General features: G+C 38.2%; 1 pseudogene across 1 annotated transcript; it reads left to right on the top strand.

Moving 5' to 3' along the window:
- Window positions 1-5895: 5895 nt before the first annotated feature.
- LOC308419118 (actin, cytoplasmic 2-like) lies at window positions 5896-6638 on the top strand (annotated as a pseudogene). Its single transcript has one exon. The product of its transcript is annotated as an actin, cytoplasmic 2-like (transcript).
- The last annotated feature ends 20180 nt before the right edge of the window (window positions 6639-26818 follow it).

Below are 26818 nucleotides of genomic sequence, written 5' to 3' on the forward strand. Positions count from 1 at the left end.
AGTCCCATTTATATACAGATGTCCACATAACAGTAGTATTTTATAGATCTATCACTTGGCACTGGGCTTCACAACTCTACATTTTTGATTGATTACAATTTTCTGTAATGGTCTCTGCCTGTTTCAGGAGACATTTCCTTAATGAGGGATAAGGGTTATACTCATTTGTAGATATAAGGACATTCTGTAAGCAACACTTAACTGTACTTTTGAGTGTGAACACAGAAGACATGACCACTCTGCACCTCACTGGGCATATAAACAGCAACATCTGTCCAGCACCCCTTGTGTGACAAGAACTGATAGGTAGCTGATTCCTAAAAGTAGACATAGTGCCACCCTAGAAACTTATCAAAGTGAATTATCCTAATATGTAGGAGCATATGAGTACATTCAAATTAGAAAACTAGGCCCAAGAACTTGCCCAACACGCTAGACCAAGGAAAGACTGCAACTCCCTCACATAAAGTCCACAAAGAGGAGTGCACCTGCTGCTGTGGTATTCGTACCCCACCTACCTATTACCTGACACTGATAGGCAGAAAAGTTTCAACTGTCTCAAGGGCTACAGTGTACTTCAATCCCCACTACTGATAACAACCTATTAGAGTTGCCATCTATATGTCTGCATATTAATCCATGTGGACCTTCTGCTTATACATCCACTCACTCATTCATTGGGACCCCATTTTTCCATTTGCCTCTGTCGACTTCATGATCTCAGAACTTGCAACTTGAGCTCAACTTAATCTTGAAGCCAGGCTCATATATGACCCTCTATTCTGACTTTATAACAGTAACTCTAGCAGGGCTTTAATAAGGCAAAGACTAGGGAGCTTGTGATTGTTAATTATTGTCAACTTGACAAGAGTCACCTAGAAGATAAATCTCCAATCAAGGTAAAGAGTAGGCGAGGTCATGACAGTTGACATTGATTGTCAAACTGATAGTCTCTAAAATCACCTAAAAAACAACCTCCAAATTTATCTGCAAAGCAGCTTCGAGTCTAAATGAAGTAAGAAGGCCTATCCTAACTGTGGATAGCAGCATTTTGTGGGATTTAGGACAGCACCACAAAACAACAGTGCTGGCTTAGCCCCTGTGTTCATCCTTTGTTGTTTCCTGAGTATAGACATGACTCATGCTCCACCATTAAGGCCTCTACTGCAGACAGCTTAACCATTACTGGGAGCTGCATAAGAAAGTTCCAGCTTTCTCTGAACTCTTCCAAGAAGGGAAGTATGGGAGAAGGCAGTAAGTGGCTTAGCTGCCCCTAAAACCAATAACGAGCTTCTTGGTATGAGCTACTAAAAATCCCACCATCACAGTTATGAAACCAGCAGAGCACATGAGAGTGGGAGATGACATGAGAGTTTCACAAGACACTATTAATTCATCTTCTTAAGCATATACTATCCAAGGTCTCAGGTATAGGATCCTTAGATTCTAGCTTCTAGAAGCACAGAACCTATATATTTCTTTCATTTATTTTAGATGGCTTTGTAGCCTAAAGCCAACTTTGACAAGCTCCTCACCCATTCTATGCCTCTGTTTATTTATCTCTAGGATGCTGCCAATATTATTTATTATGTAGCTCCACTGAGATGATTAAACTATCATGTGTTAAAGTCAGCCCCTATCAATATAAACCCTCAACTAATTGCTATTATTTTTATTATTATAAGGGACTTTTCCTGGAAATTTTGTCAGAGTCTAGTGTTTTATTTTGTCTAATTCAATGAGCTTGCAGATGCTGAAAGCCCCATCCAATGTCACAAAATATTGGTAAATCCTAAGTTTGACAGTGCTCTGGCTCATACAACCTCTAGTGTTGCTACTTTTGAATTCCCCATGATTACATAGGAAATAAGGAGAAATTTGTAAATTGACCTTCTGACTTTTGCTACAGGTAGCTTTTTGTATTGATTAGAAAACAAGAGTGTTAGTTCACATTGTCACACTCTGATACAACTCCCAGCATAAACCAAAGCAGTTTATTATTTTCCAGATGTAAGTTCTAGCTTGGCTGGTGATTTTCGTATTTTGAAACCTTGAGAAAGAGAATCTCATGTTAAAAAATTGCAGTATGATACACCAAGGCCATCCAGAGCTTTTTTTCTCAGATGGGTCCAGGGAATTGCAATAATATCACAAGCACATTATGGACTATACAAGATAGAAAACACACACTCTTCCCTGGCAAAGTGTGCCACTATCCATATGAACAAAGCATACTTGCCTCATGAATTCTGGTACTGTAGCTACAAGATCTAGCTAATGAAGGCAAAGAATGGAATGGACCACACAAGGTCAAGGCTTAGTGAAAATGATAGTGACAGCAGGTTTTGGTAGCCAACCTTTCTCTAACTAGAAACCTGGAAGATCACCTCAATCTGTCTGATTTCAGAGCATGTCTATTCCTCTTGAATCTCATGGAATAGAGCCAAAATAAAAGTGGTGAACTGGGTGGTTTTGTGTCAACTTGACACAAGCTGCAGTTATCACAGAAAGTAGAAGCCTCCCTTAAGGAAATACCTCCATGAGATCAAACTACATGGCATTTTCTCAATTAGTGATCAAGGTAGAAGAGCCCATTGTGAGTGGTGTCATCCCTGGGCTGATGGTCCTGAGTTTTATAAGAAGGCAAGCTGAGCAAGGCAGAAGAAGCAAGCCAGCAAGCAGTACTCCTCCATGACCTCTGCATCAGTTCCTGCCTCCAAGTTTCTACTCTGTGTGAGATCCTGTCCTGACTTCCTTTGGTAATGAACAGTAATGTGGGAGTCTAAGCTGAATGAATCCTTTCCTCCACAACTTGCTTCTTGGTCATGAAGTTTTGTGCAGGAATAGAAACCCTGACTAAGACAATACCCCTAGGCTGTGCTTTATACCCATAGTTTGTAGGGGACCCCTTAAACATTCCACCTCTAGCTACCATAATAGCTATTTTTGTATCTTCAATCAGTCCTGAGACATCAACCCATTCTAGTTTTCTATAAGTTTCTCCAGAGTCAATCAAGAAAGTATCTATTTGGACCAGCAATATATATCTTGACTAGGAAAAAATTCTGTGACTTAGACTCTTTGTTAATTCCAGAAAATGAAATAAAGATATACAAAACAATTAAAGAAAATTCCATATCTAAATAATAATATAAGCATCTGATGAGAATTCAGAAATAAAGGAGTTGGAGGTAGACATTAATCATGCAATAAAGAGGGCATGGAGAAGAAGATTCATATGGGTCTTGTGAGTGTCCAGATTTAGAGTAGAGGTGGTAGGAAGAAGCATTGCAAAGAGTAGACACATAACAGAGGGCAAAGACCTCAAGAGTATATGTGTATGAAACAGAGAAGGGGTGATATTTTCTGATGAAAATAGCTTTAGGAATTCATGGTACACTCTGTTTCATATATTCATAGTAATGAATATCCACCCTTCATTATTCATTGCCATGCATCTAAGAATCCCAATGATCTTCCTTGAAATTAGATGACGGTACTCTTTAGGGAGCTTTATGAAACCAGAAGGAAAGTAGTAAGAGCCATGTGCTGTGTTTTCCTTATTAATTTTAGCATTACAGAGAGAGTTCCAACTTCACCCCATCACCCTCGGGAAGAGATGCTCACAGTAAGAAAAGCACAAGCTGGCCAAGCATGTGGCTGGTGGGGAAGGTACCACTGGATGCCTGTGCAGGCTCTGAGTTGCTGAAAGAAAGGAAGCTTCTTTCTAGTGAAGATTTCACAGTTTCAAGGCAGCAAAACCAGCATTCAGTCCTTCTGGTGGGAATCTTAGTTCTCTTTCAATACACCCTCAGTGAGAGTTAGAGAAAATGTTAGTAAGGCATCTTTTCAGGAAAATGCACACTTTTTCTTTTCAGGAAAATCCATTTTCCTTTTAATTCTCATCTGCTTCAGTGTTCTCACATAATCTAGAAGGAAAGTTTATGTATATATTTCTCTGTCTAGACTGTGAGATTTTTTTTATACAAAACATCTTGTTATTGTAATGAGTGTTTTATTTCAGAAAAAGAGACAAACACATGTTTTTCTTTCTACAATTTCAGAATGTAGTAATTAATAGTGAGTTTACAAAAGATGCTGGTTTCAATGGCATCCATTTGCCAGACACTTCTGCTTTCCTTAGTAAAGCTGAATGAGTCAAGTATGGGTTCTTATATTCTAGATTTAATGGCCAATATTAATTCTCAGATCACATATTCTACATCATTTAGTGAAGACATCCATCTAAGAGTTTATATGTGGTTTATGTTGTGGTTGTAAAAGGAAAAGAAAACATAGCATAGTCCATACACTTGTGTGATGTTGATGGTACCAAATAGATGGTGATTTGAATCACTGTTCCCCGGTTGATAAAATTGTTTGTGAAAGATTAAGAAGTGTGTCATGGGGGGGTGGGCTCTGGGGTTTCAAATATACGCATGCAACACCAATTAAGGAAAAACACCTATGATTTTTTTTAAAAAAACGAGAAGGGTATATGGGGAGTGTGTAGAGAAAGAAAAAGGGAAACTGATGTCAGTGTATTTCAATCTCAAAACAAAACAACTCCTGATATTCCCAGTGTACTTAATGTCTCCTACTTGAGGTTCAAGATTTGAGCTCTGATCTGTTTCTGCCTCCACACCTACACTCTGCCATCATGGACCCTAACCCTCTAGAACTATGTCTAGTTAAATGCTTTATTTTATACATTACTTTGGTCATGGTATTTTATTCCAGCTATATTAAAGTTCTTAAGGCAGTGTTACCACATGTCCACAATCTTCCTCTATCCTCAAAATGGAGTCAAAAGCTACAACATATGAAAAATAAATAAATAAAGCACCATTTTTAAACAATAGGGAGGAACTTTAAAAAGTGTAGTTTGGTCTAAACTGGCACATTTTCTGAGTGGCTAATTTCATACTAGATTCTCAACAAATGGAAATTGGGTTAAATGTGTAGCTTGGTGGTAGAACACGTATCTAGTATGAGTGAGTCATGGGCTCCTCTCCAATACTACAGAACAAAAAGAAGAAAAATGCTGGATGACAGAAGAGAAGAGCCTCTACCCATTGCTCTTAAATCTCTCTAAGATAAGCAAATCATGAAGAACGATATGGGGAAGAAAGAACTCTCCTGAGCCAGGGTCATTACATTCTACTTTAGACTGGAGGTTTCTTTAAATTGAAAAGAATTGGATGTCTAGATTAGGTAGGTATTTCCCAAAGTAGCCTTTAGCTCCTTTGGTCACTGAGTGCAAGTTTGCTAAAGAATTGAAGACTTTTCTTTTTAAAGTAGAAGATGGTGATACCTGAAGAAAATGGCTCTGTTGGGAGCCATCATAGAAGAAGCTAAAACCGGTGATCTTCCTAATTAGGTCTGCCTTGGATTAAAATCTATGCAAATTTGCTCAGGCAGGCAGGGTCCGGGAAATTTTAGGAAAGATTCCTGCTATTAATATGCTTTTCTTGCTATTATTAAATGTAACTATTGGTCTCACACTCCGCCACCGGCTTACACTGCGCTTCTTTCTGTTGCTCCATTGCCCCGTTCTTCACTGATGGAGATGGATGAAAAAAATCGCCACATTTGTCATTGACAATGGCTCTGGCATGACAATGACCCCAGGGCTGTGTTTCCTTCCATCGTCAGGTGCCCCCAATACCAGGACATTATGGTGGGCATGAGCCAAAAAGACTCGTGAACAAAAGGGGTATCATGACCCTGAAGTATCCTATTGAGCACGGCATTGTCACCAACTAAGATGATATGGAGAAGGATCTGGCACCACACCTTCTATGATGAGCTGGGTGTGACCCCTGAGGAGCACCCAGTGCTTCTGACCAAGGCCCCCTAAAACCCAAAGCTAACAGAGAGAAGATGATGCAGATAATGTCTGAAATTTTCAATACCCCAGCCATTCAGGTTCTGCTGTCCTTTTATGCATCTGGGCGCACCACTGGCATTGTCATGGACTCTGGTGACTGGGTCACTCACACAGTTCCCAGCAAGGAGGGCTACGCCCTTCCTTACACTATCTTGCATCTGGACCTGGCTGGCCGTGACCTGATAGACTACCTCATGAAGATCCTGAGTGAACAGGGCTTTTCCACCACTGCTGAGAGGAAAATTGTTTGTGACATAAAGGAGAAGCTGTGCTATGTTGCTCTGGATTTTGAGCAAGAAATGGTTACTGCTGCATCATCTTCCTTCTTGGAGAAGAGTTACGAGCTGCCTGACGGGCAGGTGATCACCATTGGCAATGAGCAGTTCCGGTGTCCAGAGGCACTCGTCCAGCCTTCCTCCTGGGCATGGTGTTCTGTGGAATTCATGAGACCACCTTCAACTGTATCATGAAGTGTGATGTGGACATCCGCAAAGACCTGCATGACAATACAGTGATGTCCAGTGGTTCCACCATGTATCCAGGCATTGCTGACAGGATGCAGAAGGAGATCACAGCCCTAGCACCCAGCATAATGAAGATTAGGATCACTGTTTTCCCTGAGCACAAGTACTCAGTCTGGTTTTGAGGCTCCATCCTGGCCTCACTGTCCACCTTCCAGCAGATGAGGATCAACAAGCAGGAGTATGATGGGTCGGGCCCCTCCATCGTCCACCACAAACACTTCTAGATGGACTGAGCAGATGCCAGGTGTCTGTATCTGCTTCATGAGCTGATTCTGAAGTATGGATTTGCCCTAGCAAATGTACACACCTCGTGAAAACTGGAATAAACCTTTGAAAAGAAATTTGTGTTTGAAGCTTGTATCTGATATCAGCATTGGATTGTAGAACTTGTTGCTGATTTTTGACCTTGTATTCAAGTTAATTGTTCCCTTAGTATATATTTAATACCCTGTGCATATCTTGATTTATTCCTTAGTTTATGTGGCTCGGTCACTTGGTGGGTGGGGAGAGCACACTGTGGAAGAGAAGTCCCCAGCCTAGTGAATCTCTGTGAGCACTTCATAGTGATCTGTGCAGGAAACTAACTGACAACAGATTTCCAGAATTTCCCAAGGCTGACAAGGGTTCCTGAACCAGTTACCACTTTTTGCTAGTCTAGCAGGGTGGGAAAGTCCGAGCCTTAGGACACAGTTTCCATTGTGGTTTTTTTCCCTCCTGACCACCATGGGTTGTTACTTGCCTTGAGTTGGGAACGTTTGCATCAACACCTGTAAATGTCTTCATCCTTAAAATAGGTACATGTTTTATTCTTATACAGCAACCCTAAATATCTAAGACTAAGTCTCACACCCACCTATGCTCTTTCCCCTTCACTGCCTCAAGAAGAAGAACAAGAAAAACCAACAGCTGGGGCTAGGCATGGCTCCATCTCTGCTTATGAAGAGTGGCATGGGCCAAAGAAGGAGCCAGAAGGCACAAAAGGCAGGTTAGCTCTTCTTCACCCACTGCTGATCTGATAAAGGTACAGTTTCGCCACATTCAAGGAGACCTTGTTTATCCTAAAAATTATTCCCTTCCACATTGATTACAAAGTAAAATAACTAACTAAGAGTTCAACACAACTCCCTGCTTCCACACACATAATGGACAAATCAACAGAATGAACTTAGGGCAATGGCATCCTCAAACCATCTGAGGAGCTAGAGGATTATGAGACTGGGTGTTTCTAAAAAAGCTGTTGAGATCATACACACTGTCTTTAAGAAAAATCCCCCATTAAAAATAGCCAGAGTAGAGTTGGTAAGTAAATGACTTTTTCTAGGAGAGTGCTTTGTAACAGAGTATTCTCAGCTGCTTACATTTCTCCAGAAAGGTTGTTTGTAACTCTACATTTTTGATTACATAGGCCTTAGTATGTTTCCATAATCAACTCAAGAGCTTACTGTAATCTTATCCAATGTTATACCAGTATTTTGAATAGCATAGCACCCAGAAATATCACACTTTATTAACTTTATTTATTATGTCCAGGAAGAAACAAAGTTGTGGAGTGCTGGAACCAAGGGTAAAGAAATTCATAATGCCAATGACTATGAACTTTTTCTTTGGCTTTCAGAACACAGCAGAGTCCCAGGACACACTGCCACTCACATACACTGCAGTCAAACATGTCACCTCTACTTCCCTTTGGAAGGCCTGCCCTTACTCACATTTCCTCTCCTTAAGCATTTGTAAATAGAAGTGCCAACTTTTCATTTTAGCCTCAGAGAGGCATATTCTGTATCTTAACTGAAAAGTTCATCAGTATCAGAAACTGTTGATATAGCACGTGTTTGAGGGAGGGCAAGTACATGGTTATTGTGTTGTAGTTGATGTAACCACTGGTCAATAACAGTTGATAGATTTAGGTGAGGTGGCATATCCTGAAGGTCTGTTGTCCATTACTTTGCTAAGTGAGATATTTCAAACATAATGTCTTCTGAAACTTCTAAAGGAAATGAAAGAACAGATTTTGCCATGAATTTCCCCAAAATGCAATAAAAAATAACAAAATGCACATGTAACAATGATTCTAATAAATCAGCAGATTATGTTTGTCTTCTTGGGACTCTTGTAACAGCTCCTGTGTCATGGAAAGAAAGTGTCACTGAGATCCAAAAGGATATGCAGTATGCAGGATAGAAAACAGGCATCTCCTTAAAGATCTGGTGTTAAGCCCATGGGGAAAGCTTGTGCTTCATGTGGTGTGAGAATCCTGTTTCCTGGTTATTATTGACATATCAAGAGTATATTTTCACAGGCTAGCTATGTCCTGGTTCTACATCCCCATTATGAACTGCTCTGGCATAATGCCCCAGTTCCCACACTTAGTGTGTCAATGAATCAAATTATTTAAATGACTTCAAAGTATACACAAACCTTTTCATTCAAAACACATTTAACACTGTAAAACACGGATGTTTCTCTATCTATGGAATGTGCTTTAAGGGACTCAGACACTCTTATTTGACAGCAGAATGTTTGGAAGCAATGATTGTTCTACGTGTTATTTAAGAAAAACAATGCTTTTAAACTGAATTATTTTAGTACAGAATAGAGTTTATTCAGGTCATGGTGGAGTTAAAAGGGTAGTAGAGTCAGAGAGAGAGAGAGAGAGAGAGAGAGAGAGATAGAGAGAGAGACAGAGACAGAGAGACAGAGAGAGAGAGAGAGAGACAGAGAGAGAGAGACAGAGAGAGAGAGGAATAGAGTACAGGAGTAGAGAAGTAGAGGCCGGCCATGAACATGTGGAGGGAGAGGGGGGAAGGGAAAGGGAAGAGGAGGGGTAGAGTGAGGGAGAGCAAGAGAAGGAGAGCAAGAGTGCAAGAGCAAGAGAGTAAACTGATTGTTTTTTACATCTATTGTACCATTCAAATGCTCTATCACCTTACATGATTTCTTCAGAATCTGTTCTCAAGAGTACATATAGAAAAGATTTTTTTATGAATAGAAACAAAGGGTATTTTCAGCTTTTATTATAAGATGGCATAAAAAAGTTTACTCAACAGAAGTAATTTCATTACCATTTGGGAGGGGAATTAAGAATTTGTGTGTGTGTGTGTGCAAACAATACTAGCCTTCTTTTAAGCATCACGAGTCAGGCTGCTTTAAGAGTTGACATAAGCAGTAATACTATACCACATCTTCCTAAAATTATACACACACACACACACATATATGTGTGTGTGTGTGTGTGTGTGTGTGTGTGTGTGTGTATACAGCTTTAGCAAATTAAAGCCCAAGAGGCAAATCGAGAGTTCAGTTTACCAGCCAGGGAGCCTATGATAAAACTGCAGCTCCCTCCTTTTTTTTTTAGCCAGTAACTAAGAAATTAATACTGGGTGACAAGTCACATCCACACTATTTAAATAGCCTCACAGTAAAACACATTGTAAAGACCAGCCAAGTCGGTATTTACATTTATAAATCTCTGAAGACACCATGAGCAACCTTATGTCCCTTTACTAAACAAAACAGGGAACTGCACCTGATGGTGGTGGAGTAAAATTAACACATTAAAAATACCAGTATTTACAGCAGCATGGATTCTTTATAAATAAAGAATATGAAAATGCAATATCTTTAAAGGATAATGAAAAACCTGAGGTGATGTTATTCAACCACAGTGCTTGGAGCTGGAATAAAAACCTATTGGTGCTTATTAATATGCCAGTAATAAAACCACTTTTCTCTTAGAGAAAACCCAACTGCAAACATGTGCATAAAACACAGAACACGGGAAATTGCTCCAAAGAAAAACAATGCTTATGATTTACTTGTGTGGGGGCATCTAAATTTACTTCCTTAGCAGTTTTCACGGATGCAGTAAGTGGTAACTACATTCACTTGTACAATGTGTCTCTTGAACTTTTTCCTGCTAATGGAGTGAGTTTCCTTTCTCCCCCTCTGTTGTTCCAAGACGGCATCATCTGCTCACTACTGCAAGAAACTCAGTTTCTGAAGACGTCACAGGTCAAGGCCATGCAGCATCTCTTTCTATCCAGCTTCTTCTCCTGAATGTGATGTCTGCCAGGCCCATCGGAATTGTTGGAAATACAGCATTTCCTTCTCTTTCAAGCAGAATAACATTTCGTTGCATAGGCTTGCCATGTTCACCATCCGTTCATTTGCTTGCAGAGTACTTAGGTTGATTCCATGTGTTAGCCACCGAGCAGAATGCTGAGAGCGTGCACACTGGCTTTACTTCTTTGAAGTACAAACTTTTTGGTGGGATGCATGGATCATATGTTGGTTCTGTCTTCCATTTTGGGGGGAACTTCCATGATTAGTGCATGGATGTAAAATTCTACATTTCAACAAATGTGTGCCAAGAGTTAAGTTACTCACTTCCATACTGGCCTGTACAATGTTTGTCTGTGTAACAACAGGTGACAAAATGTGTGTAATGTCATCTGATTACCAAAGAGGTACTGTGTCCTGTTGATTGTTTTCTGGACTGTCAAAACTTTGAGTTTGAGAGGATCCCATTTTGGCTATGGTTGCTTTTGTTACCTGGCACTTCTGCCAAGTCAGCAAAATAAAGCTTCTCCTCAAATTAATTTCATAAAATTTTCTTCCCATGTCTTCCTGTAGTAACTTTAAAGGTATTTTTGTTAAGATTCTAACTATATCTAACTGTATTTAACTACATTTTGAGTTTTATTTTAATAGGGTATAAAAATAAGGGTCTACTTCTGTGTTTCTGCATGGGTTTATTCAGATGTCTCAACATCACATGTTAATGCAACCTATCCTTCTCCATGCCATGTACATGTTTTTGTTTTCTTGCAGGAAATCATGTATTTGTAAATAAGGATTTAATCTAGATTCTCTTGTTCCACACTCATCTATGTGTTGATAATAGACACATTATAGTGTTCCGTGTTGTTTGGATTATTAGAGCTTCGTGATGTAATTCTAAGCTGGATTGTATGATGTCTCAGGCTTTCTTCTTTTTGCAAAGATCTTTTGAATATTCTGAGTCTTTTGTGATTATGTATGAATTTTAGAATTTTATATTTCTATTGTAAAAAAACTAGTGTGAATTTAGTGAGGTTTGTGCTAAGCCTGTAGATTGCTTTGGATAATAAGAACAGGTGAGCATTGTTTGTTCTTCCAGCCCATGAAACTTTTTCTTACTTAATATCTTTTTGCATTTCTCTGGTGAGTTTTAGTTTTAGTATATAGATCTTTTACCTCCTTGGTTAGATTTTTTTCCTACATATTTTATCTTAGTTTTTACTGCAAAATGGATTTCTTCATGACGTCTTTTGAGGTAGTCAAATGTACGGAAAAGCTGCTAATTTTAAACATGGGCTCCATATCTGGTAATTTTACTGAGTTCAGGAAGTTTCTAAGATTTCCTATTAGGTCATGGTCATTTGACAACAGGCTATTCCAGTTCTTCCTTTATTGTCCACCTCTGTTTTCTCTGTTGACACAGATTCCTGATCAACAGGAGTGCAAGAATGAATATCCTGCTGTTTTCCTGTTCCTGATCTTAAAAAAAAAAAAAGCTCTTTGGGTTTTTACCACTGAGTATGATGCTAATGTGACTGTGTCACAAAAGGCCTTTATTCTACTGAACACATTCCTTCCCACCTTAATGTTCTGAAATATATAAATGTAATATGAAGAGATGTTTAATTTTGTTAAATGTTTTTTTTTTGCATCTACTTAGATTTGTGATTGTCACAGAGCTTTTCATGCCACTGTCTATTGAAAATGAACCCACTGGAGAATAGTAAATGATTCTTTTAATAGGATGTTGAATTCAGTTCAGTAGCATTTTGTTAAGGATTTTATGCTTATCGAAAATACAATTATGTAGCGTTTTCTTTTATATTTTTTTTCTGGGATTAGTATCAGATAGTGCAGACCTCATAAATGAGTTCATGAATATTTGTAGCTCACAAAATTGGTTTAGAGCATGTCCACCTCATAAAATCAGTTTATGAGCATTTCTTCTCTACAGATTTCTTAGAAATTTGACAGTAATTGGTGTTACTTGCTGAAAAAGTATAATTCACTCTATGAAGTAATCAAATTCAGTGAATTTTTAAAATGGAATTTTAATTATTAATTCAGTGTCTTTATGCATCATTCATATGTTCATATTTTATATTTCTTCATGTGTATTTATAATATTTATGTATGTTTTTAAAGTTTTACAGTTTGACCTATAAGTTTTCACAGTAGTCTTTTGTAATCCTTTCTACTTTCATGGTAAAATCTATACCATATCTATATATACATTTGCACTTCTGATTTTGAGCCTTCTCTCTTTTTTCAACATGTTTGTTTATTTTGTAGTTTCAAAGGAATATCTTTATTTACTGATATATTCAGGATTTTCTAGTTCTTTGTTTTCCCCTGGCTTTTATTGTTTTCTTTTATTAACTATAAATTTGCTTTGTTCTTTTTCATGCTTCTTGATTATAACTTTGGATTGTTTACTTGAGGTCTTCCTTTCTAATATGAAATTATCATTGAAAACTGTTGGGGTCCAGGAATTGCCTCACAGAACACAAAGACACCAATCTCAGTCAGACAGGAATAGTTTATTGACCATATGCCCCAGGAACTGTCAACCAAGGCCACAGTCGAGATTCAGGAACCAAACCATGACCTTGAGTTAAGATCCTATAGGGTTTTTAGGCCCAAAAATCCATAAACATTTGTGCCAAGTTATATCACTGATAAGAATTCAGGAATATGGTATTTCCTTAGTAACATGTCTTTGTTGTATATTTATCCTGCTCCCATTGCTTGGGGTATTCAACTGTGGCAGGGGATTTGTCTAATATTCATGTCCTAACTTGTCCACCAGTATGTCCATTACCTATGTACATGTCTTTTCCTGCCATGTAGGATGTCAATTTCTAGGGAGGTCTCAGGAACTTAAACTTTACTGGACTACTACTCAAAATGAAAGTCTTATTCCAAATAGTTTCTTATATTGGTGCAAGTGTCTCTCCTGTGTTGGGATCTATCCTGGGGCAACTGATACCATAAAGCTTCTGTGCATGTACATATATATGTTCAGGAAGTGCTGCTGGATGGTTGGTTCAGGTCCAAGCTTATTGTGGGTAACTATATAAAACAGTTCTATAGGCTTCTATTATGATTGGTTGCCGGAAGCATCGATCATAACAGAATATATACCAACCTTGAATATATATACAAGCAGGAATGTATGAGAAAGTTTCCTTATAATGGCAGTCTATCAAGGTAATTTTTACCTAGGCCTTCACAAAAACTTGTTTTATAGAAATTCTCTTTCTATAAAGATTTTTTTAATTTTTATATTACATTCACATTTTCAATCATCTCAAGAAACAGTTTGATGTCTCTTTTTAAATTTCTCCTTCAAAGACCAAGATAGGCTATTTGAGACAATATCAGCAACTTTAGTTTTCCAGGTTAATCTACTGTAACTTTTTATCAGTATGTTGAGGCATTTACCTTTAAGATTATTACTGAGAGACATTTAGCAATTCTTATAACTTCATCATTGTTTTTCTGGCTGATTGGATTATTATTTCCCCTAACGGTATCAGGGATTGCTTGTTTAGGTGTTGTTGCTGTGTGTTGGGTATGATGGATTCCTTCCTAGCTCTGTGTTCACCCATCCCAGTCCTGACATGTTATTCTGTCCTATGTGCTCACTAAGGAAACTTTTGTCCCTCTCTTCTCCTGGCGTTTAGGGTTGCAGATGAGAAACATAATGTCATTTAATGTGTTTTCCTTTGTATATGGTTAGCATCTTTTTCCTAATAGGTTTTTGATTTTGTTCTTGTATGAGCGCGCGCGCACACACACACACACATACACACACACACACACACGAACACACACACACACACACACCTTGACTATCATATGTCATGCAAAGTTCTTTGCTTGTCACAACTATTTAGAGTTTCTAAATACCTTTCATGTCTGTCCATTTCTTTTTCTAGATTTGGAGTAGCTGGATTTCATGTCACTAAATAGATCCTTCATACCTTTACATTTTTATCTCAGTTCATCTTCTAGCCCATGGATTCTCAGGCTTGCTTCCCTGGTTTTATTCTAGAGATTGAATGTATGGCCATGGTCCTTTCTTTCTTTATTGATTCATGTTTGAATATAGTATACATCACTGACATTTTTTCTTCTGTTCAGTTGGTCTTTTGGTGGTACTTTCTACTGTGTACTCTATTTTATTCATGCGTTTTCATTTCCAAGTTTTTTTTCAAAATTTAATATCTTTACAGAATTTTTTCATGCTGCTAATTGATTTTGGTCAGTACTTCTTATTTTTGGGTTTATTTGCTGATTGTTTTTCCTCTCTGTTGCTGGTTTTCTTGACTGGGTTCTGAATGGAATTCATCTACTAGTTTTCATAGTCTTTTAGGTCATCTATAATTTTTACTAGTAAACTTTTAAAAATATTCAGCCAGCATTTGACTAATATCAATATTTTTTTATTCTGAGGACTTTTGGGGAACTCAAGTTGCCTTTGTTTTCCACATTGCATGTTTTCTGTGTTGCAATGAGCACATCTACTGGTCGAGATAGATTTATTAGCTTTATTAGGAATCTTATTGGACAGCCTACTTTTTGGGGCCTCAATTCCCAGGACCACTCAGATCAGAAAAAATTAACTACTGGAATAGCTTTTGGATGCGGTTCTGCTCCCCTTCCCACCACAAGGCTGTGTCCTCTTGGCTTACCCCTCCCCCCCACATGTGTATGTGCGTGTGTATGTCCATGTATGTGTGTGCATGTTCTTATGTATGTATATGCATATTGTGTGATTACATGTAGAAACCAGAGAGCCACCCAGCTCCTTTGGAACAGATCTCATTGGCTCAATGGACAGCAAGCCCCGGGAATCCTAATGGTTATCTTTCCAGGACTGAGGTTATAGGTCATTGCTACCACACAGGCTTTCTACATGGGTTCTGGGTATCAAACTTGGGTTCTCATGCTTGTGAGGCAAACTTTTGACAACTATATTATTACCTGAGGATCATTTTTGCAAATTTCTAAAGCTTTTTCTCTTCTCTCTCTTAGGAATATAGTCTACTTTTTCTTATTCTGATGATTTTTTTCATCATGTCACACAGGAGCAACTTCTGGTCTTCTACTTTACCCTGAAGAAATGATCGTAGGCTATTTGCAGTGTCAGAGGTAAGCATGACTCTTTCTGTTTGATGATAGAAGTTAAACGTGGACTCCATGTGTGATTAAAAGATAAGAAAGTTTAAAAAAAGCAAACAAACAAGAAAAGGAAGTAATAATAAAAGACTTGAAAAGTGAGTTTTAAAAGCCCAACACACTTACCGTGGGGGTTAAATAAGATTTTCTAGGGTAGAAAATGCTAGTGGTATTTGAATTGCGTGATTATAACAGTATAAGAAAGTATGGTTATAACAGTGGAAATTTAAGATGACACAAAACCATAAGAGACAATAAATCAGATGTATGGCATAAGGTGGCAAAAATGCTCAGGTGAGCAGGACGCCACTGAAGATGGTCAATATCTATTTCTAAAGCCCATGTACCAAGGTCCACCTTCCAGCATCTCCTTTCTGGCCATCTGAGTTTTGGGAACATTCTTAGAAACTTTGTCTTTTTATTACTTTGTCAGTTTCTAGTGGGGCAGTTTTAAAGTTGGATTGGTATTAGAACCTCTAGTTCCTAAGTTTATCAATACAGGCAATAAGGCAATGCTTACAACCAATGATACTATATCCCCATCAAACTTATGACCATAACCCTGTTTTTTTAAACCAAGCCATTATTTTATGTGTGATGTAAAATCCAATTTTGCCATCCAAAACTGGCAATGTCGATTAAATTTCTCATAGCTAGCAGATATTTCAGAAGCTAGACTACTGAGTCACGGATTTTTAAGATACACTAAGAAACCTATTGTGATCTACAAGTGCCCTTCACAATAACCTCAAGCTCTGGACACTTATGCTCCAGGGCTCTGGTGTGTTGGCGGCTGAGGATTTGAGAGCATGGGAACCATAAAGGTCCCACCAACACTTATTTTAGATTAAGGCTGGAATAACAGGGACTTGATAGGAGATAGAGTTGCTCTCTCCTGTCTTCCCAACTTCTTATCATGTGAGGGTAAAGTGCATACACGGCATGGCCTCCTTACTTTTATGTTTCTCAAAGCCCAGAATGTGAGAAATAAAATTCTGTTTCCACTAACCCCCGTCTGTGGGATGGTATTGCAGAAGCGCAGGAAGACTTTGAAAAAGACATTGGAAATAAATTCTGGTGAGTGTACTTTGCTCTCCATTCCTGTGAAAAGAGGAAGTTCTCCCATGTAATAAAGAACTTCAGAGCCTGAAAACTAATGAGTCAGACATTTTCATCACTGTAGCAAACAAAATAGAAAGTTCTGAAGTCATCATCTTCCGCAAGAAGATAATCAGTTTTCCGTCCAAAACGCAAGAGCTCTCGTAAGAACTGGCAAGGGAAATAAATCACATTATTCCTGTCCATTCAATCAACTAGATAACTAACAATGGAAATCTAGTAATTGGATTTGGTGATGTCACTCTGTGGGCAAAGGAACAGTCACAAACTGCACAGTGTTGTCCCCTGGCCTCTATATCGTGTGTCATGGCATGTGTGTTACCTTCCCTTCCCCCATTAAGGACAGCTAGTTAACGGGGCTTTTCTTAGGCCCAATTATTGAGCATCAGCCATCCTGGGAGACTCCACCCTGAAGACGGTCAGGGCTGGCCTGCTACAGCGTCTTCCAGTTCTGCAGCAGAAAGCACATAATGAAGAACAAAGAGCAATGACTGTATCTGCAGACACAGCAATGCTGGGAATTAAACTCCTCTAACAGTCTGACTCCAGTTCCTCAGCATATTCCTGCATTTGAGTCAAGACAAGCAATATGAAACTAAGCCTAAAGATAAATCCCTGCACTTGGGTTGAATAACATGATTATATGTGAATAAAATAAAGATGACCCAAAGCAGGGGGAGGGAGACAAGGCTTTAGCTGATGAACTAGAATAGATACAGCATTTAAGACCATTCTAGGCACTGTGGAAGAGTAGTGCTGGGATAAAGAGCAAATGGTGTCTCCCTGGATCTGTTACACATTAACCCTGTTCTGGAGTGTTTTATTTTAATTTCAGAGAAGCAACTGGACTGTTAGCAGGAACAGGTGATAACAATCAATTCACATACCATTGTAGGCCACACTTCTTAGACATAATGGTAATATTAATTATGGTTCCCATGGTTATCCTATGATATAAATACTATGTCAGGGAGAGAACAGTTGAGAGTTACTAAGCTTACCTAAAAGCTCACAGCATAGACATACACTTGTGGATATTGATTTTGATCCAAAGCACCATGGAAAAGAGGGTGGCAGAGAGAGAGAGAGAGAGAGAGAGAGAGAGAGAGAGAGAGAGAGAGACAGAGAGACAGAGAGACAGAGAGACAGAGAGACAGAGAGACAGAGAGACATTTAGTATTTGAAACTATATGTTTCAAATGGAGGCCCAAAGGAGTACCTCACTGCTTTTACTGCGTTAATTTACAGCAGAAATGGCAGCCACGAAGTCACAACTTCACAAACCATTAAGTCAAAGAGTGTCTTGATTTAAACTTGCTCACTCCTAGAACTGTGAAAAGATAAATTGAATTTGTTCATTAAAAAACATATGATGACACTTGTTTTATAGAGTTCAGTGTCACAACTGAAGGGCATTAACCAAGGTTAGTAAATGACAAGGACAGATCACTGGCTTCTTAGCATCTCTTCTGTCATTTCTGCTATATGGCAAATATGATGCTCAGGAGAGAAGAGAAAAGGCTGAGTGATTTTATCACCTGTCACACATTACAGGGTTTTTGTATGAGCAAAGATTCCTCTGAGGGGGAATTAACCAGCACCGAGAGAACTGGAATCAACGAAGGCTATAAGGACCAAATCAATAGGAATAATAGAGGAAACTGCACTTCCTAATAGAGCTCTGATTTTCCTAGAAGCTCAAAAGAACAAGAATCTGTGCAAAGGTTTTTCCTTTCCTCTTGTCTTTTGCATAAGCTTCTCTATTTTCACTGTGAAAGCAGAAGTGGAAAATGAGAGAGAAGATACGTTAACGGTGACCATGGAAAAGAGAACCACTAATAATCTCATTTGCCTAATGCTCTGGGATGGCAGCACCAGAACCTTTCCTGGAACATAGCGATCACTGTCACTGCCCTTGAAGAAAAGACGAAAGAAAGAGTGAGAGCCAGCATTTTTCTAGGGCAATGTTTGGGTCTGCGAGTGCTCTCATCCACACACTCGAAGCTCATTCTGATCATTCAAAATACCAAGCTACCATGTAGTTTTTCTTTCCCATCCCAGCAATAGAGAATGTCAAGAAAGAAGACTGAACTAGCAATTGAAAATGCTACATCTACTTGCACTTGAGCTAAGTACCACCTGACCAACAGTTTCAGATTTAACTGGAGTAAAGTTAAATTCCGGCATCTAGAAAAATGTCATGATCATACATGAGTAAAATAAAAAGAACTGGAGAAAGTGCTTTAGCTGACATCAAGTTTAGAATGACCTAATGGAGCTACTAAGCTAGTATTACTATAGCTGTTCTAATGTAGTACTAAGGTACATGCTAGGCAGTACTAATGTGGTACTAAGGTCACCTTAGGCAGTACACATTTAAAAAAAATAACTTATTTACTTTTGCTTTATGTACATTGGCAATTTGACTACATGCATGTCTGTGTGAGGATATAGGATCCCCTGGAACAGGAGTTAAAGACAGTTGAGAGCTGCCATGAGGTTGCTGGAAATTGAATCCAGGATCTCTGATAGAGCAGCTAGAGCTTTTAACCACTGAACCATCTCTCCAGCCCCTATAAGCACACATTAATTAAATGCACGTGCTTCGGCCTCATTACATCCTATTTGCAGGCAATTTCCTATCACTTTAGAGATGCTGTGTCTTACAGGCTTTATTAAATCCTCTAGCTTAGGCTCTTTCATGCATTGGCTGTAGTTTTGGAAACATATAAGCTTATCACAAAAGGAACTTCTGAAAAGAGTCATCAGTCACAATCCCTGTGTTTGCGGAAGGCCAGTTGTATAAATGACTTCAAGTCAGGTGGAATGCACTGAATACACCTGGGGAGGCGGCAGGGAGGGAGTTGGAGATTCTCCACAGGAGGGTCCTGATGCTGCACTGGCAACTCACTGTGAGAAGTGAGGGCACAGAGAGCGGAGATGTGGGCAGACCAACAGCTTTACTGGTGTGTGACAGGTGGGGCATAGGATGGAGGCAATTTTTGAATAGTGACACGAAGCTTCTGAAAAAGCTCAACCAGCGACAGTCCAGGATGAGTTCAGGTTAGTAATGGGGAAGATCTGATTATTTGTGCTTTTTCTTCTTGTTGCTTAAAGAAAAATAGTAAAACAAAATATATACTTGAGTTCTTGTTGACGGTAGAACCATATAAGCATTTGTGATAAAGTAAAATCCTCAGTATTTCAGAACCTAGATTGCTTTCTTCACTTTTAAAACAATTCTTTAAATTGAAAATGTCACATGAAATAAATTCTACTTTTCTTCACCTCACTGTTTGTCCCTCTCTCCTCTTGCTAGAACAATCATTTTCAGTATGTCCCTATTCTGTTTCATGTCTTCTGTGTATGACTCACTGAGCTTATTAACATTTATTCCAATTTCTCCTAGTAATACTTTTAACTACCTGCTGTACCTCAAATATCAGATAAATGCTGGCACTAATAATAAGAAAAAAATTTCTATTAAGAAGTTGATAGTCTAGTAAGAAGAAAAACATAATATATTTAACAAAAATAAACTAAAATAATTAAAATAATAGAGATGTGTATAAAACTCAAGAAAAACCTATTGAAAATATATCCAACTCTGCCTGGATATCTACAGAATTAAAAGATAGAAAAGAATTTAAGACAAACATTTCATTGAGTGAATTCCTGCAGGACTAGTTGGTATAACTCACATAAGAGATTAAAAATATGCTAGGCTTCTTGTCTTTTTTGTATTGGCCTAGCCCTACCCACTGTACTGAACTTTTCTCTTTGCTAAAAAATAAATTTAACATTTCATAATGCCTGAAAAATGTTAGAGATAAGAGAGGCTAGGAGAGAACTACAGAAATTGGTAAATACTGTTTATATTTTCAATATTAAGGGGAAACATCAATAAAATGTTTTTTCTGGATGGGTTGAAAGAATGAGAACTGGATCTAGGCTTTACTTTTTACTAATTGGTTGAATTCAGCCAAGCTACTGAATATTTCTCTTCAGGTTCTTCATGCATAAATTGGGATATTTCAACAAGTTGTTGTGAGGGTTTTGGTGATTTATCCCAGCCATCAGTTTAATGGAATCAAGATCACCTAGGAGACAGGCCTTTGAGTATGCTTATGGAAAATTCTCTAGATTAGGTTAATGGAAGTGTGAAGACCTGTCCATTGTGAGCATCACTATTCCCTGGGCTTGGGTCCAAGGATGAATAAAAAGGAAGTAAACACAAGCATTCATTACTCCTGCTTCTTGACTGTTGATATGATGTGACCAGTTCTTCCTACTCCATCTACCATGTCTTTACAGACATGGGAGACTGTGACCCCTAGGGCTGAACCCCAATCTTCTTTCTTTAAGTTGCATTTGTCCGGTTATTTTATCAAAACAGGACAGGTAATTAATACAAGGGATTGCACAGAAAAATGCAGACTATCTAGTATATGGTAATCTTTCAAAAATATGATATATTTTACAATTAAGCATGCTACAAACAAGAAGTTTTGGTCTTAGACATACCAAGATTTCTAAATAGAATTAAAGAATTTTGACATTAAAACAGGAAGTGGTGCTATGTTAGTAGCAGAGCAAGTGTACTAATAACAAGTCAATTCAGATGCCCACACACATTTCCTGTTTGAGCACATATATTGATGCCACATGAAAGGAAATTTGTAGAGATATATAGCACAAGCAAATGTTACTAATAACTGAAATCCCTGTAAAATAATTGGAATATGTGTATACCAACAGCTTTGGCAGCATATATACACGAGGAACTAGTCTGGGATGCCAAATCAAAGTGTGTATATGTTCTAGAGGGTATTATAACATATTAGGAGAAATGGATGCTTTTACAACTACTCAGTAGCATGTGAATAAAAAATCAGCATCATAGTCATATAAAAACAATGGCACTGATTCTGATTAGCTGTGAAAGCCAGAAGGATCCAAGGTGAAAGATATTTGAACTGATTTTGAATTATTATTAAAGACCAACCTTAGTCTATGGTGATCTGATAGGATGCATGGGATTATTTCAATCTTCCTGTATCTGTTGAGACCTGTTTTGTGACCAAAACATATGGTCAGTTTTGAAGAAGGTACCAAGAGGTGCTTAGAAGAAGGTGTATTCTTCTGTTTTAGGGAAATGTTCTGTAGAGGTCTGTTAAATCCATTTGGTTCATAAACTATTAGTTTCACTTCGAAGACTTCTGATTAGTTTCTGTTTCAATGACCTGCTCACTGGTGAGAGTGGGGTGTTGAAGTCTCCAGCTATTATTGTGTGGGGCTCAATGTGTGTTTTGAGCTTTAATAAAATTTCCTTTATGAATGTGGTTGCCCTTGTATTTGAGGTATAGATGTTCAGAATTAAGACTTTCTCTTAGTGTATTTTGTTCTTTGATGAATTTTTTAAAAACATTATAATGATTTTTGGAAATGCCTTCCTGCACTATTAGAACTGCCAAGATTTCAAGTAGTCTCTGATTATTTTAGTTAAAATAATTCTACCTATTGATCATTAAAACAAAGCTATCCAAAATGAAACAGGTTTTTTTGTGATAAATGAGAGAGATAAATAAATTACTTTCACTGTTGCTTATTGCTTGTGATCCACATTGGGTTAGGGGTGTGTGTTTTGTTTTGTTTTGTTTGTTTCTGTTTCGTCTGTAGTAGAGGTGCCTGCCTCTCCATCTTTCTGCTCCTGAAGACCATTCCTCACCTAGGAAATCTTAATGCCTTTTAAGTAGTCTGGCCTTGCCTGCCTCATCCATCTTTTGCATAAATCAGGTAAAGTCAAGCTTTAAGAATCTAAAGCTAACTTTCTCAGTAGCAAAACAAAATTATTCTTGGGATTTGACCTCCTTGCTCACTAGAGTCAGTTCCTACTCACTGTCATCATTGACTCCTTTACTAGACCATGAGCACACACCTCTCACACTCTGTCCAGTGTGTGGACATTACATAAAATCCAAACATCTCCTTTCAACGATTACCTAAAATTTGATAATCTCTTTTTATAGTTCTTTAATTTCTGTAACACATTGTTTTGGGTGATCTAAGAGAAAAGGAATGGGACTAGCATTTAGCGATCCAGATTTCTATTCTTCTTATCCTTCTCCTCCTCTTTGACTTTATATTTTATTCACTTTACATTCTAATCAAAACCCTTCTCTCTCCTCCCAATCCCCTCTCACATAGCTCCTCCCGCTCCACTTTTTCTGGAAATTAGTTCTGAACTCCTATGATTTTTCAGGTTAACTCTCCTACTACATGTAACCTTTCATAAGCAGTAGGCTTGAGTAACTACACAATTAGTTATGAAGTTATTCAAATAATCATTTTGGCATAGAAAAGAGATCAGATTTTATTTAAGGGGAGGGGTAGAAAGAGAGAAAGTGGTGGAGGGCACACACATGTATGTGGTTTCCTAACTGGCTAAATGGGCAAATGACAAAGGTCAAAGGCAATGAAGACATTGACCAACATTAAGAGACCCAGTTTTGGTCTAATGAGCTGTGGTGTTCGTTTTCCTTCATGTAAGTTGTATTTGCAAATCTGAAGTGGAAAAAAAATTCTGGATTAGAGAAAATTATTTATGGGTTAACAGACTGTAAGTGGATAATGGGGTTTTTGACTGAGGGGGGCGAGGATAGATACATGCTTTAGTTTGCCAATATTCAAGATATAAGTTAGCACTAGGTTGTGAACACTAGAGGCCAGGACTTCCATCCAGACTCACAGAGAATAAATGCCTTTGTGGTGAGAGGTGGGTTATAAAGGCTCATAAACATGGCCAACTTTGGGTTTTTGTATTTATTTTGCTTTGACTTTGGGGTGGGGGAATAGCTAGAAAAATAAAAATGTTCATCTAAGAGTCAATGCTGAGCTCATAAATGGGTGGTTTCTTTAAATGTGGCTTTAATAAATATGATCCATATATTAGTGCTGTGAAACTGGTTCTCAGGCCTTACTTCTAGAAGCCCTATCCTGTAGAATGCGTTAAATCTGAGGAGTCAATAACCTGCTGTTTTCAACCATCCTGGATGAATATGATGCAGAATCTTGATTCACTCTTTAAAGCTATGATGCTCTGCATGGAATGAGTCACTGGGTCTTGGCTGCTTCCCTGGTCCAGGCAGTTTAAAATAAAATTTTGTTATTTGAGGGATAAGGCAAGGTAGACCATAGACCACTTCCCTTCAGTACAAGAGAGCCTACAAATTCCCTCTCCTTGATTGCTTTAACTATATTCTGAGGCCAGTATTTGTTGACAAGACAGGAGACTATTTAAGAGTTACAGGGGGTGGAGTGGGAGACTGTGAGCAAAGAAGACTGGGACCCTCCATTATCCAAGATACACAAAAAATGCTATGTTAGCTCTTGCACTCAGTGTTGTGAACCACATATTGGTTTGTTACACAGAGAATAAGGACTCTGAAGAAGGTACCACTAAACCCTGGACTTTAGTTTATCACATTCCTTTCAGAAACCAGCCAGTCAGCTAAGAAGCATAACACAAGGACAAGGAGAGAAAAATTATGTCTCTCTGTGTTTCTAGGAAGCTAAATCAGCCTTGTTCCCCTAGAATAGCTGTATCTGAATGAAAATGGTTTTTGAAGACATGAGGAAAATATATACTATCCCCTGGATTGTGAAAAAGCAGAGTGGGAACAATTGTCCTGCACTCTAAAGCTGAAGATTTCAATGCTGGTTTGCTACCCAAAAGATGAGGCATATACTTTAATGTATTTTGTGCACTGAATTTTCACTTCTCTGTTGCCAAGCATTGCCAAAGCTTTTAGAGACACATGACATAACCTTCTGGTGTATCTTTTCACACACTACAAGACTCCTCAATATTTTTGGTCTTGGCCTCAACTATTTTGAACTCCAAATAGTTGTTGACTTGTATCAGAAACCAATAGGTTTAAATGGGATGAAGGAAGTGCTCTATACCTTGCAGACTAGAACATCCAGCGTGGAACCAGTACTCCATGCTTCATATCACCTCTAGAGAAAAAAAATATTTCTTCTAATAAAACAGTGTACTTTAAAACATAGATAAGAGTGCTTCTCTAATTTTCTTTAGCTATCAAAAACTAAAAGTAATATTTTCTATGTTTTTTGAGTAGTGCTCTATTGTGTTCAACTTTGTTATCAATACCCCTTTTTCTCTCTGACTTTTAATTTGGCTTTTATGTGACTAATTCTGTGATAATCGTTTGGAGCTTTTAAATTTTCTATCCTTATTATGTCTCCCATATTTTTTTTATTTTAAAAAACAAAGATAAATGTAGAAATTTTCAGCATTGTTGCATAAAAGTATACGAATATATTTTTAAGGTTGTAATTAAGTATTTGTGGGTACATATACATACTCATATGTATATATGTAACAATAATATAGGAAAAGAGGCGATTAATTTGAGGGGATAGGAGAGAAACAAGGAGGGGCTCTAGGGAGGAAAGGGGGATGTGATACAGTTTTATTTTAATTAAAATATATTCTTTTTTTGTTGAACTTCCCACAGTCTGTGTATTGTTTCTGGGGTGTTCAGACCTTTCTGGGGTTAGTATCCCATTATCAGTGACTGTATATTATGTCTGTTCTTTTGTGACTGGGTTATCTCACTCAGGATGATATTCTCTAGATGCATCCATTTTCTTAAGAATTTGGTTAAGTCATTGTTTCTGATAGCTGAGTAGTACTCCATTGTGTAAATGTACCACAATTTTTGTATCCATTCATCTACTGAAGGACATCTGGGTTCTTTCAAGCCTCTGGCTATTATAAATAGAGCTGCAATGAACATTGTGGTGCATGTATCTTTGTTGTTTATTGGAGCGTCTCTGGGGTACATGCCCAGAAGAAGAATAACTGGGTCTTCAGGTAGTACTATGTCCATTTTTCTGAGGAACCACCAGGCTGATTTCCAGAGTGGTTGTATCAGTTTACAACCCCACCAGCAGTGGAGAAGTGTTTCTCTTTCTCCACATCCTCGCCAGCATCTGTTGTCATCTGAGTTCTGGATCTTGGTCAATCTGACTGGTGTAAGGTGGAATCTCAGGGTTGTTTTGATTTTCATTTCCCTGATGGCTAAGGATGTTGAGCACTTCCTTAGATGTTTCTCAGCCATTCGATATTCCTTGATTGAGAACTTTTTGTTTAAGTCTGTACCCCCATTTTTAACAGGGTTGTTTAATTCTCTGGTGTCTAGCTTTTTGAGTTCTTTGTTTACCTTGGATATTAGGCCTCTATCTGATGTGGGGGTTGTAAAGATCTTTTCCCACTCTGTTGGCTGCAGTTTTGTTTTCATGACAGTGTCTTTAGCCTTACAGAAACTTTGCAGTCTTATTAATTCCCATTTGTCAATCTTTGACCTTAGAGCTTGAGCCATTGGTGTTCTGTTCATGAAATTTTCTCCTGTGCCTATGAGTTCTAAGGTTTTCCCTACTTTCTCATCTAATAGTTTCAGTGTACCTGGTTTAATGTGAGATCTTTGATCCACTTACACTTGAGCTTTGTACAAGGAGATAAGAAAGGGTCTATTTTCATTCTTCTGCATTCTGAGTGCCAGTTGGACCAACACCATTTGTTGAATAGGTTGTCTTTTTCCCATTGAATGTTTACAGCTATTTGTCAAAAATCAGGTGACCATAGATGTGAGGGCTCATTTCTGGATCTCCTATTCTATTCCATTGTTTCACGTGCCTATTTCTGTACCAGTACCATGGAGTTTTCAGCACAATTGCCTTGTAATATAGCTTGAGGTCAGGGATATTGATTCCTGCAGATGTTTTCCTGTTGTTGAGGATGGATTTCACTATTCTAGGTCTTTTGTTATTCCAAATGAAATTGCACATTGCTCTTTCCAACTCAATGAAGAAGTGGATTGGAATTCTGATGGGGATTGCATTGAATCTGTAGATTGCTTTTGGTAAGATGGCCATTTTTAAAATGTTGATTTTTCCAATCCATGAACATGGGAGATCTTTCCATTTTCTGAGATCTTCCTCGGTTTCCTTCTTTAGA

The sequence above is a fragment of the Micromys minutus genome (assembly GCF_963924665.1).
Source record: "Micromys minutus genome assembly, chromosome: 1".
Classification (NCBI taxonomy): Eukaryota; Metazoa; Chordata; class Mammalia; order Rodentia; family Muridae; genus Micromys; species Micromys minutus.